Source organism: Anolis carolinensis, unplaced genomic scaffold, assembly GCF_035594765.1.
Source record: "Anolis carolinensis isolate JA03-04 unplaced genomic scaffold, rAnoCar3.1.pri scaffold_8, whole genome shotgun sequence".
Taxonomy (NCBI): domain Eukaryota; kingdom Metazoa; phylum Chordata; class Lepidosauria; order Squamata; family Dactyloidae; genus Anolis; species Anolis carolinensis.
In genome coordinates, this window is record NW_026943819.1 from 216,437 (window position 1) to 230,320 (window position 13,884).

Genomic DNA, 13,884 nt, shown 5'->3' on the forward strand with positions numbered 1-13,884 from the left:
TAATGGTCGGAGGCTTAACCCGACCCGGGCTTCGAACTCATGACCTCTCGGTCAGTAGTGATTTATAGCAGCTGGTTGCTAGCCAGCTGCGCCACAGCCCGGCTAGTTATTATTTTCATGTATTATTTATTATTTTCTTGTATTATTTTTAGTTATTTTCTGTTATTATAGTATTTTATTGTATTAATTTTTTAGTTTTTTTTTTCATGTCAGGAGCAACCGGAGTTGCTTCTGGAGTGAGAGAATTGGCCGTCTGCAAGGACGTTGCCCAGGGGATGCCCGGATGTTTTGCTGTTTTACTATCCTTGTGGGAGGCTTCTCTCATGTCCCCGCATGGAGCTGGAGCTGATAAAGGGAGCTCATCCGCGCTCTCTCCGGGTGGGATTCGAACCTGGCAGCCTTCAGGTCAGCAACCCAACCTTCAAGTCACAAGGCTTTTATCCCCTAGGCCACCGAAGGCCTAGTGTTTTTTAATTATTTTTTAGTGTTTTTTATTTTTTATTGGGTTGATAGGAGACCAAGTTGGAGGAGCTTAGCCTTCTAACTGGCAGCAATTGGATAAAAGTAATTATTCCTCTCTCTCTAATTAGGACTTTATTTTTCTTTTCTTTTTGTTGTATCAACCTAGAGGCGTCGATGATGGGTTGTGTTGTCAAATTTCGAGGTTGGGGGGCCTGTAGTTTTGTTTTTTTGTGGGTCGCCGTGATGCCATCACTCTTTTATATATATAGATTAATATGAGCCTTGCTCTCTTTGCAACGATGGCTCCGGGGCAGGAAAGGGAAGCAATTGGGGGGAAGGGTCTCCCATGAAGGACCCTCATCCTTCCGCCGCAGGAGCCAAGAAAACCTCTTGCGTGCCGGCCATTGGGCGTAATTTATGGCTTTTCCTGGCTTCTCGGAGCCTGATTATGTCCTTTAATATCATTTACAAATGGCACAAGATCCCATCAATTTGAGCAAAGTGTGGAAATGTTCGAAACAGCTCCTTTTTTAAAACTCTGGGAATTTATGGAGTGGCCAAAGAAAGGGCAGAAAACGCAGCCATGAAGAATGAACGATGATGATGATGATGATGATGATAATACGCTCAATTCCGCCGCTGCCTTTTTGTGCCGCTGCCAGGACTGGACCGATGTCTTGATTGGCAGACATAAGGGAAGGGAAGAATATGACGTCCGGGCCCCAAAACAATTTGCAGCGAGGGGAGGAGGAGAAAGATGTGTTGAGGTCTCTCTGGAAGATAGAGCAACAAGGGGCAGGAATATCCAGAAGCATTCTCTCCTGACGTTTTGCCCACATCTACGGCAGGCATCCTCAGCCTCAGGCCCTTTCCTTTTCCCCCTCAGCCGCTTAAGCGGCTGAGGGGGAAAAGGAAGGGGCCTGAGGCTGAGGATGCCTGCTGTAGATGTGGGCAAAACGTCAGGAGAGAATGCTTCCGGAACATAGCCCAGAAAACACAGCCCCGGCCTGCACTTTAATTTCCTTAAGTATCCACTTACTTACACCCCTGTCAATTACATTACATCTTCACTATAGAACTTTCTTTCGCAGCAAAAAAAAAGTGCTTCGGCCTGTCTATCAGCAGAGTCCAACTACCAGCATCTGACCTTACCTACAGAGTGTATTGTAAAGCCACAGATTCAGGTTTTTAAAGAGACTTTAATCTTCACCGTATATACAAATATAAAAACAGGATACGCAGATCCACCTTCCTTGTACTTGCAAATAATCAAGAGCCATGAGATAGTTACGTACAGAACAGAAAGATACTCAGACAGAGTCACACAGGAGAGAGAAAGATGGATGGTTTCATCTTCCTTATATAGCCACCTTCTGACAGGTAAGGGACACTGGCTGGTGCAAGCCCTGATTCCATGATTCCAGGACATGATGATTCTGTGATTCTCTGATTTCATGAGCCTATGGTTCCATGATTTCATGATTCCATGATTCGGTGAGTCTATGAGCCTTATGCGTCCATGGGCCTTATGAGTCTTATGAGTCTATGATGGAGATGTCAATAACATCCCAACTGATGACCCCATCACTAGAGAATAAATAATAATAATAATAATTTTATTCTTATACCCCGCCCCATCTCCCCGAAGGGACTCGGGGCGGCTTACATGGGGCCAAGCCCAAACAGAACAATATAAAAACAAAACAATAAAACCAATCAATCAGACAATAAAAGCAAGTCATAAAAAACCACATACAAGATAAAGAGTTAAAATCATGGCTTGGGTTCAAAGGATCTAGGCCAAAGTGCTAAAAGTGCAAATATATCATGCCATCAGGGAAGGGTGGCCACTCAGCTATGATGGCTATAAAGTGCCATTATAATACTGGGGAAGGCATACACTGTCAAATGGACAACAGATCGATCATACAGAGATCAGTCACCAAAAGCCTCTCGGAAGAGCCAAGTCTTTAGGCTCGTCCGAAAGGAGAGGAGGGTAGGGGCCTGGAAATCTCCCTGGGGAGCGAGTTCCAGAGCCGAGGGGCCACGATGGAGAAGGCCCTCTCCCTCGTCCCCACCAGCCGTGATTGTGAAGGTAGTGGGAGCGAGAGGAGGGCCTCCCCCGACGAACAAAGAGGGCCTCCTTCTCTCTTAGAAGTAAATTATTGGGGGTTCTGGCCAAGGGATGCTACTCAGTAAAGCAGGAAGTTGGTCCATGTTTGTAGGTTGAACTTTTGCAGAAAGTTCTCCTCTAGGTTCTCCTGTGTGACTCTATGGCCATCTTCTAGCTGGCTTCAACCATTGAGGTGCTCTAGAGGACCTCGTGATTCCTAGAGAAGTACAAAAAAGTGGGTTTCTTTCATTCACGGGTTTCTCAGTTTCCTTGGGGCCCTGCAGCCTGAACCCTTGAACTGATGTTAAAGTTGGTCCATGTTTGTAGGTTGAACTTTTGCAGAGTGAGGAATCTCTAGGTTCTCCTGTGTGACTCTATGGCCATCTTCTAGCTGGTCTCAACCATCGAGGTGCTCTAGAGGACCCCATGATTCCTAGAGAAGTACAAAAAAGTGGGTTTCTTTCATTCATGGGTTTCCCAGTATCCTTGGGGCCCTGCAGAGGTGGAAGGCCTACTGCAGTCACTAAGTTGCTGAAGGACAATTCTGTCCTCCATATTCAAATGATGATGAAATAAACAGTGGTGATATGGGCACACAAGACAGATGCACGGGATGCCCCAATGCAGAAAGACAGGCGTTTTGGTGGCTCCTTTAAGATCTGCCGTACAAATTGCATCTCGTTGCTTGAAACTCAGTTAAACATACTCTGAGCACGACTCCCATCCTGGGCAGGCGGCCCTTTCTCTCTCCTTCAAATGCCTCTGTGATGTTTGCAGGGAGGCTCTTTCTGTTCCTTGGCCGCCATGCAAATTCCCGTCCTCTGCAACTTATTAGATAACAAAGGGCTGTTTTCTCTCTGCTTGTCTCTGAGCCTTCGCGAAAGGGATAATTAAGGGCTGCTTTCTCGGGAAGCTGCCATCGGATCATTGGCAGACACAAGGCAACGGATCAGCCTCCGGAGGAGGAGAATCCTCACATCCAGAAAGCAACAGCGCCCTTCGGCTCCGGAGAGGGATAAACAAAGCCCACGGCATCCACCCACCTGAGGAGGGACCTGCCAGGTGCCTTTTGCTTGGATTTAATCGTGGAATGACTCAGGATTGCCTTACACCTGTGGGCAGCAGCTCCATCGGGTTTCAGGAGAGGAAGGCTCTTTCCAAGCCTTGCAAGGAAATGCTGCAGTCGGTTCTGGCAATACTGAGTTACTCCTCGGCCCAACTAAGAGAGGCTGGTATGAAAGCTGTGTTTGGCCCACAAGTTACTTCTTTGGCTGAGGCTCATATATTTTTGGGTCCTTTCTCTACATATCTGGAGAATCATGGATGGGCCCAGTCCACTTGTGGTGACCAGGGAGATTCTCTCTGGGCATTTGCTAGGCCACCCCAGACTACTTTATGGTAATTTCCAAGCTAGAATTGCCTGGAGGACCTAGACACTCTTTAGAAACCACAGATACCATGTATGGGGACCATCCTATATTTACCAAACACACCCACATTTTGCCCACCATCCAGTTTCCCATGTTGTATTCTGGTTTGGTAGAGGAGGCCTCCTGGGGAGACATTAGGGATCTGGAAGATCAACTATGAAACCAAACATGGATTCATGGCACCATTGAGATGTTTATCTCTGGTCATTCCTGGACCAGGTTCATGTCACCATCAAAAGTCAAATGTACATCTTCCCATCACCAGCAGATCCTTAGTTGAAGCCCAACAGATTCCCTGGTTGAAGCCCACCACTCATTGAAGGTCACCTGATTCTAATTGAATCCCACCAGATCCTCGGTTGAAGCCTGCCAGACTTAGTTAAAGACTACCAGATTCTCAAGTTGAAGCCTGCCAGATCCCTGGCTGTAGCCTAACAGATCCTTGGTTGAAGCCCCCCGGTTATTTAGTTGAATGTCATCAGATTCCCTTGTTGATGTCCACCTGATTCTAGTTGAAGCCTATTGGATCCCTGGCTAAAGCCCACCAGATTCCCTGGCTGAAGCATACCAGATTGTGGGTCGAAGTCCACCCATTGTTTGGTTGAAGCCCACTAGATTCCCTCATTGAAATCCACCTGATTCTAGTTAAAGCACACCAGATCCCTGGTTGAAGCCCACCAGATCTTGGTGGATCCTTTCTGTCGTGTGCCACTCCGACTGTCAGACTGGTTCCAGTTGGAAGGAAGGCAACGGCATCGGCGATGGCAGAGTGAGCTCAGGCAGCCTTGGAACAAGCAGCAGAGAAGCAAGAAGGAAACATTTTGCTAAGATTAAATGCACCTGCCTTGGTGATAAATACACCAAGGATATGACTGGATGCCATAGAAAGGTAACATCTTATCTGCAAACAGATAATTTTTGTAAAAGTGAGGCCAAAAAAATAAAAAGTGGCAGGTGCTTAAATGCATTGACTTGTTGGAAACTGTCAAGATTTGGATGCGATTGCGCCCGAGCGCCGTCTCCGAGGTGCCTGGGCCCATCTGTGCTGAGTGGCTATCGATTGGACTTGATAGGCATCGATTCCAAGAAAACGGCCCGGCTTTGAAAATGAACTTCCAGTAATTTCAAGGGGGGGAGGGGGGAAATGCCACGCACGCGGCCTCCTCATGTTTTGTTAAAAGTGCCTCGTGAATTTGAGATACAAAAGTAAACCCAAACAAAACAGCTCAGTGGGAATTAAAATGCATCGATTCTGGGAATGAGGAAAAGGTAGAGAGGATAATAGCCTTTGCTAAAAAGCTTTTTGAAGGGCTGTTGGGTCCTTTCATTCATTCATTCATTCTTTTCTTTTCTTTCTTTCTGCAGGGACCTGACCTCTCCTCCTTCTCCCAAATGACTCAGATGTGGAGATTTCTTGCTGTATATTTGCTGCAAATCAGCCTTGATGGCAAAACTACATGGCCACATTCATCCAAACACCCCCAAATTCAGATTTAGAAATACATGAAGACAAAACAGAAAGGCACAGAACACAAAGGTTGCCTATGTCTGCTACTAGGTGAGCCTCCCTATGGGAGAGAGGATTGTTCTGCTAAAATAGATGACCTGACGCAAGGTAATCTAATGTGTTCTTGGTTGCCATGGTTAAGATGAAAGTTAGCCCCACTAGAAAAAAATGGCGCTAACCTAGGTTGAGTCTACAATGACAGGTAAATCTGGGGTAAGTCTGGAGCAGAAATGGAAAAGGGGATGGAGAAACTCAACAAATTGAAATATGAAGTTCTACACCCCAGAACTGTAGGTGACTTTAACACAGTAGACAGATCCGGGCATTTGTGGCTTAAGGATCTGATGGAAGCCTTTTTAGATGGAAGGGATAAAACGGAAGCCTCCTTAGATGGAAGGGATACAATGGAAGCCTCCTTAGATAAAGGAGTACAATGGAAGTTACCTTAGATGGAAAGAATACAATGGAAGCCTCCTTAGATGGAAGGGATACAATGGAAGCCTCCTTAGATGGAAGGAATACAACGGAAGCCTCCTTAGATGGAAGGAATACAACGGAAGCCTCCTTAGATGGAAGGAATACAATGGAAGTCTCCTTAGATGGAAGGAATACAACGGAAGCCTCCTTAGATGGAAGGAATACAACGGAAGCCTCCTTAGATGGAAGGGATACAATGGAAGCCTCCTTAGATAGAAGGAATACAACGGAAGCCTCCTTAGATGGAAGGAATACAACGGAAGCCTCCTTAGATGGAAGGAATACAACTGAAGCCTCCTTAGATGGAAGGAATACAACAAAAGTTACCTTATATGGAAGGAATACAACGGAAGCCTCCTTAGATGGAAGGAATACAACGGAAGCCTCCTTAGATGGAAGGAATACAACGGAAGTCTCCTTAGATGGAAGGAATACAATGGAAGTCTCCTTAGATGGAAGGAATACAACGGAAGTCTCCTTAGATGGAAGGAATACAACGGAAGCCTCCTTAGATGGAAGGAATACAACGGAAGCCTCCTTAGATGGAAGGAATACAACGGAAGCCTCCTTAGATGGAAGGAATACAACGGAAGCCTCCTTAGATGGTAGGAAAATGCCTTCAAAAGCTCAGAGGAAATTCTGGATAGGATTTGTTGACAGTCAGCAAGAGAATTTGCTCCATGTTGCTACGGAAGTCCACATGGACATGATCCACGGCATCTCTGCTGTTCCTTCCAGCCGTTCTTCCCCCCTCGAAGCCTGATTTCTTCCCGATCTCGCTTTTCTCCCCGCCTGGGCTCTGAGGCCCCATTGGGCTTCTCCCTGAGCCTGACGTTCGCTCACCCTTTCCTTCAGTCCTTGAAATCTCTCTTCTCCGGGGTCAAGTCCCTGGTGCCTGCTCACAGAGTAATTGTGAAATTATTATGGTTGGTGATTTTAATTTAAATTGGATGGAGAAATGTTGTACCACGGCTGACTCATTTGCTATGGATTTTCACTTAACCAAATTGATTAGTCAACCAACTAGACTTTACTTGAAAGTTGTAATCATTCATTATTAGATCTAATTTTCATGTCTCTGCCGGACTATGTTGAGGAATTAAACTGGGGAGGGAAAAGGCCTCTTATGAAGCTGCAATCAGGGGGGAAAGAAGGCAAAGCTGGTGATTCCATCCGTAAACTTCTGCTTGGGGTCAAGGCCAGTGGCCTTTCCATTAACTGGCCTGATTTTAGGAATCAGCAGAAAATGCTTTCATGATAAAGCCGGGAGGTCTGTTTGGAGTAGGAACCCCTTGCTTTGCAAGTTTGGAGTTAAAAGATGCCGTGTGCACATGCAATTCATTGAAGAGAGACATAGTTCAACCCATTTCTCGAGGTAACATAGAACCATTGACTTGGAGAGTTGGAAGGGGACCCAAGAGAACATTTAATCGATTCCTTGCAATGAAGGAACTACACCCATTCCTTAGAGATGGTCATCCAACCATCACTTCAGGACCTTTCCAGAGATCTGCCCGTTCTCCAAATATTTGGGGGAATCCATAAGCCAAGTCAGGGGCGGTCTACTTCTATGGGCAATTCAGGGAGAAATGCCTACGGCAGCCCTCCCATACTTGGTTTTTACGGGAGATCTAGTCCAAAAGGCCTCTCTCCAAACTCTGGCTGTTTGCCACCTCTTTCTTAGACCGTGATATGCCTTCCAGGCCGATGCCGTCTTGTTCATAGCTGATGCCTTTTTCACACAATGTTAAGGAAACGTTGAACGGCAGGGACAGCAGGGACGCCTCCCGCCCTTCGATCTCTGCCCCGGCCGTGCTTGAAGGTCCTATTTGTCTACTGCTTGCATCTATTGCTTTGGCGAGCCCCGGACTGGACACCCGCTTAATTTGATTTAAACATAGCTCTCGTCAATTCATCTTCATTTGCAAAGAAATTAGCTGTGCACTTAAATTAATCCCCCGGCCTCGGTGGCTCCATGGCCGCGGCAGCTTTGTTTTCGGTGCCAGGGAACAAGGTTAGCATGGCAGGGCCCTCCCTCCTTCCGCCCTCCTCTCTCGTTTCATCGTACTTGGCTCCCAGGCAGAGTTGAGAAGAAGAAGCAGCGTCTAGACAGACAATTAGACGGATGCAAGACAGGCCCCTTCGGCCATCCGGGCTCATAGAAATTCTGGGCAACAGGAAGCATAGCTCGCTGGGTGGGTTTTGAGTCAAAAGTGGCTGCTTTTGTTGCCCCCCCCCCCGACTTTATTTGATATGAACAACTGCAATGTGTTTTATGGGGGGTAAATGGGGGCAGAGGGTGGTCTTCAGCCCAGCAAAGCACCACCGATGGTCAGTTGATGGGACCCGGCGTTTGCTTCCCGCCAGAGGTAAACCGAGTTTTTTATCCAGACCACGCTTGACTGACGGAAGCTCTGCATGAAGCTGATAGAGGACGGGCTCTCAAGGTTTCTATAAACTCAGATGCAATAAAGGGAACAGCAGCACGTAGGCACGACTCACATCCCGTATGAACAGTGGTAAGAACGAGCTGCGAATGTGTTGCATTGATTCTGCAGTGTAGATGCCCCCAAATACTGGATCCTGTAGGAGGATTGCAATGGGGGTTCCATAAGTGTCCATAAATCAATTCCTGGACTCGCCATTCTCACGTGATTCATCAGTCAGCCTCGAAACTACATATCCCAGGAACCCATAGCATGCAGCCGTGGCCATTCAATCATGAAGTGATTTGTTGTAAGATACATCATCTCTTTCTCAACTGTATTGAGAGCCAGGTTGAGATTTGGTTTGTGTATATACAACAGAATAATAATCGAGTTGGAAGAGCCCACACAGGCCATCCAGTCCAGCCCCTTCAAATGAAGGAAAAGCACAATCAAAGTATCCCTGACAGATGGTCATTCAGCCTCTGTTTTCAAGGTTTCCAAGGAATATAATGCTAACGGTTCAATCCTGCAGCAACCTGAGGTCCAAAGAAGAAGACAATAAGACATAACTTCTATGTCCGTGTGAAACGGTTCCCTTTTTGGCCAATTGGGCAGTTTCTGAACCATAGAATTAATGCAGTTTGATTCCTGATTAATTGCCAGGGCTCCTTGCTATGGAGTCCTAGGATTCCCAATTCCACCCCACGTTCCTTTCGGATTGTGCCCCTCTTGGAGGCGGATCAATAAATGGACTGACACATCAGATGCTCCAATGACAGTTCATTGAATTCCCTGTCATATGAGGAGCCAAACAATGATGATGTTCGATGGAGTCCTGAGCCAGTCTGGATGTGGATCCTAGCTGGACCGTTTTTCAGCCAATCAGGAGCTGGTTTCTTGAATGAAATAAAATGCTCTGTATTTGCAACTGCAGTATGTCCGTACTTTGGAGTGTTTTCTTTGCTGACATCCTATCTGGCCATTGAGAATAAACCTCTGCTTTTGCCTTCAAATCTGTGTCTGTTTTGGCCTTTTGGGAAGCTAGGCACACCGGGCCTCCGAACCCTCTGTTTTTAGTGGAGCTGAAATCACTCACCAAATTCAACAGGTGGAAGGGCATTTCATATAAACTCCTTGTTTTGGCCCCATTTCCTCTCCTTTGTCCTCGAAGTTGGCCTTTCAAAAAAAAAAAGAGAGAGAGAGAGAGAGAGAGAGAGAACCTAAGTCTTGCAGAAGCTCATCCAAAAAGAAAAAGGCACAAAAGTGTTCTATTGTGAACCACTCCGCGGAGGGACAGCGAGCCGTAAGAAACACAACCCATTAATCTTTCTTTGTAGCATTTACAAAAATAGGTTTCTTTACACGGGCGCCAGAGAGAGGAGCCGTTTGATACGGGGATCAGACGCCGGGAGAGGTTTCCTCGCGTTGGCCCCGGCACAATGTGCCCTCCACGGAAAGCCTTTGTCCGCCGGTTCACCTCCGGCGGGAGAGCGACATTATTGTCATTTCTGAATGGAGGCACATTTCCCTCGATCGTGTTCTGAGGGGAAAGGATCCCAACAGGTGTTTCGATAATAGCAACCGCCCGATGGCCTTTTTGTCTGGCTGCAAGGAAAATAATAATGAGGGGCCATCTGCTTTCAAATCCTCTAGGATCCGTCATGAAAGATCGAGATGGGGCCGTCTTGGACTTTGTGATTTTTCTGAAGGGTCAGGTCCTCGGAATCATTTGGACTTCGGTCAAGATCATTGGCAATGCAAGCCTGGCTAAGACTGCATCGCGTGCAGACCACAGTTCGAATTCCTACTAAACCATGACAAACAAACTAGTAAAATGTGGGCTAGACAAAACTATGGTGAGGTGGATCTGTAATTGGCTAAGCGAACGAACCCAAAGGGTGCTCACCAATGCGTCGTCTTCATCATGGAAAGAAGTGACAAGTGGAGTGCCACAAGCAGGGCTCCGTCCTGGGCCCGGTTCTGTTCAACATCTTTATTAACGACTTAGACGAAGGGTTAGAAGGCACGATCATCAAGTTTGCAGACGACACCAAACTGGGAGGGATAGCTAACACTCCAGAAGACAGGAGCAGAATTCAAAACGATCCTGACAGACTAGAGAGATGGGCCAAAACTAACAAAATGAAGTTCAACAGGGACAAATGCAAGATACTTCACTTCGGCAGAAAAAATGGAAATCAAAGATACAGAATGGGGGACGATGCCTGGCTTGACAGCAGTGTGTGCGAAAAAGACCTTGGAGTCCTCGTGGGGAGGAAGATGAACATGAGCCAGCAATGTGATGCGGCTGCTAAGAAAGCCAACGGGATTCTGGCCTCATCAAGAGGGGAATAGCATCTAGATCCAGGGAAGTCCTGCTCCCCCTTATTCTATTCTGCCTTGGTCAGACCACACCTGGAATCACACTGTGTCCAATTCTGGGCACCACAGTTGAAGGGAGATGTTGACAAGCTGGAAAGAGTCCAGAGGAGGGCGACTAAAATGATCAAAGGTCTGGAGAACAAGCCCTATGAGGAGCGGCTTAAAGAGCTGGGCATGTTTAGCCTGCAGAAGAGAAGGCTGAGAGGAGACATGATGAGGGCCATGTACAAATACGTGAAGTGAAGTCATAGGGAGGAGGGAGCAAGCTTGTTTTCTGCTGCCCTGCAGACTAGGACACAAGGGAACAATGGCTTCAAACGACAGGAAAGGAGATTCCACCTGAACATCAGGAAGAACTTCCTCACTGTGAGAGCTGTTCGACAGTGGAACTCTCTCCCCCGGGCCGTGGTGGAGGCTCCTTCTTTGGAGGCTTTTAAGCAGAGGCTGGATGGCCATCTGTCGGGGGTGCTTTGAATGTGATTTCCTGCTTCTTAGCGGGGGGTTGGACTGGATGGCCCATGAGGTCTCTTCCAACTCTACTATTCTATGATTCTATGATTCTATGTGACTCCATAGCACACCTCCGTACACATATTTTGTCCAGATGCGCATTGGTTCATATGCAAGTTGCACATACAAATGAACACACATATTGGGTTGTAGTTCCCTAACCGGGTGATAAGCCTCACAGAATTGCTGCATCCCCTCGGTGTTGAATCTCAGCCGATATTGATCAGTGAGATTTAGATATTTTGGGTATCTAGACATATTAAAATGTGCTTGTTTCTTGGCTCCTACAATTGGCAAACCAGATGTTCGTGGCGTTCATTCTTCAACTGTAAAGTAGCAATTGAGTGTTAACAGGTATGAGTTTGGAGAGGAGATAAGCCCAGCTTCCCTTTTGTCTATAAGTTTTATATACGTCACCTATCCAAATAGATCTGTCTGCTAAAAGGCACAAGTTCCCAGCTCATCTTGGAACCTAAGCAGGGTCAGCAATGGCTGGTATTGGGTGGGAATCCCAGGTGCTGTAGTCTCTATTTCAGACACCAAAAGCATTTTGGAGTCTTCCTTGCCAACCTCCCCCCCCCCCCCCACTTTCTCAGCTTCAAGGGCAGGCAATGGCAAACCCCCTTTGAACAAAATCCACTGCTTTTAGGGCCCCGGAATGACTTGCAAGCACACATCCACAAACTGGAGCTGCTGCCTTCCAATTTGCCTTGTGCTTATATAAAACAACCAGGTAGCGAAAGGAGGGCAACAACGTCCCCCTTCTTCAGCTTGGTTGCAGCACTTGCTGTTTTTCTATTATTTTTCATGACTATTTTTTGTGGGAAGAAAAGGCTTGAGATTGATAGGAGAATGACAGAAGAAACGCCAAATAACCTCCTTGCTTAAGTGCCTTTAAAAATGTTCTTTTTTCAAATCACCCCTAAAAGCAACTCAACAATCTTACTCATTATTTGTTGTTCCAGTAAAATGGCTCCCTTTCGGGTACATCGCATTACTGTGGAAAGTGGGCGTTGCTTACTCACGTTGGGCTCAAAACACAGCGAAATACAAGGACAACCCCACACCACATATTACACTGTGATAGCAGCACGAGACTACTTTACACTCCCAATATTTGTGGTTTGGGGACCAGAAAATCTACCACAACATCTACCAGTATCGAGATTTCCCAGGAAGGAGTTGCGGCAATACGAAGTGGCGTGAAACTGCAATACTTTTGCATTGTGAATCCAACCCTGAGCAATGGCATTGCCTTTGCACTCAGTTCCTGGGACACTACTGACCTTAAATGTCCAAACGTGTGTCCAGTCCACCAATGTGCCTCCTCCTTGTCCCAATTGCAACGGATGGGATGCACAAAGGAGTCTGACAGGAGACTGAAGGGACCCTCAAATGCACAAATATGGCCATGAGAAATAATATAAAGAAGTATATTAGAGAAACAAGTATACACCTATTAGGGCTGTGCAAATTTCGATTCTCACTCGTAAGTCAGATCTAATTCGTGCAAACGACAGAATATTCCGACACGCGAGCATCGGAATATCAAAACTTTCACCTGGCATTTTTCGTAAGTTATGGAAATGTAACTCTTTGCGACACGGTTTTAATTCACAGAGCAACTAAGCACATAGTTTGTGGCTCACATAAAGAAGTTACTGGAGTACAATAATTACTTTCAAAGTAAGGATTGCATACTTAAATAGGAAATGACACTTTCAAACCAGAGCATTATTCAAATGTTGTTATGTTTTGTGGCATAACCAATGCTGCGGATCTCTCTCTCTCTCTTGAAAATACTGGATCCCGCTGCGTCAGGAGAATCCCAAAGCAAAGGGAACATATGGACTGGGACTCCGTCTCTGAGGTTTTCACCTCCAGCGAAGGGAAAACAATGTGAAAATGTCTACTGTTGGCACGCGTTACCTTTGGCGGCCTACAAATTGGTCTCCAGATCGGTCCGGAGGGAAGCTTCCCATGGGACGTGCTGCTTTTTTGCCTTCCAAAGGGATTTGTAGCCTCATCGGAACAGATGCAGGCCGGGTCTCAAAGGAATGGACTTTTCCTCTAATGAGGAAGAAAAGGTTGCTCCTTGCTTTGACGTTTCTAAGGCGAGTGTCTACAGTGCAGACTTAGCTTAGGCGATCCCTCGTAGCTCGAGGACAATTGTTTTGTATCCTTGGTGTCTTGGGTGTGTGTTCTTAGGTGGCTGAAGAGACCTATTCTTGACCCGCATATTCTCCCGCAGTGAGGACATGGGTTTCCATTTGGAAGGTGGTCCCGGTCAGGGTTGGCTTGACACTCCTTCCTCTTGGCACGTTTCTCCCTTAAGCCCTCCGTTCGTGCCTCTTCGAACTCCGCAGCACTGCTGGTCACAGCTGATCTCCAATTGGAGCCCTCAAGGGCCAGAGCTTCCCAGTTCTCAGTGTCTATGCCACAGTTTTTAAGGTTGGCTTTGAGCCCATCTTTAAACCTCTTTTCCTGCCCACCAACATTACATTTCCCATTCTTGAGTTCGGAGTAGAGTAACTGCTTTGGGAGACGGTGATCGGGCATTTGGACAACGTGGCC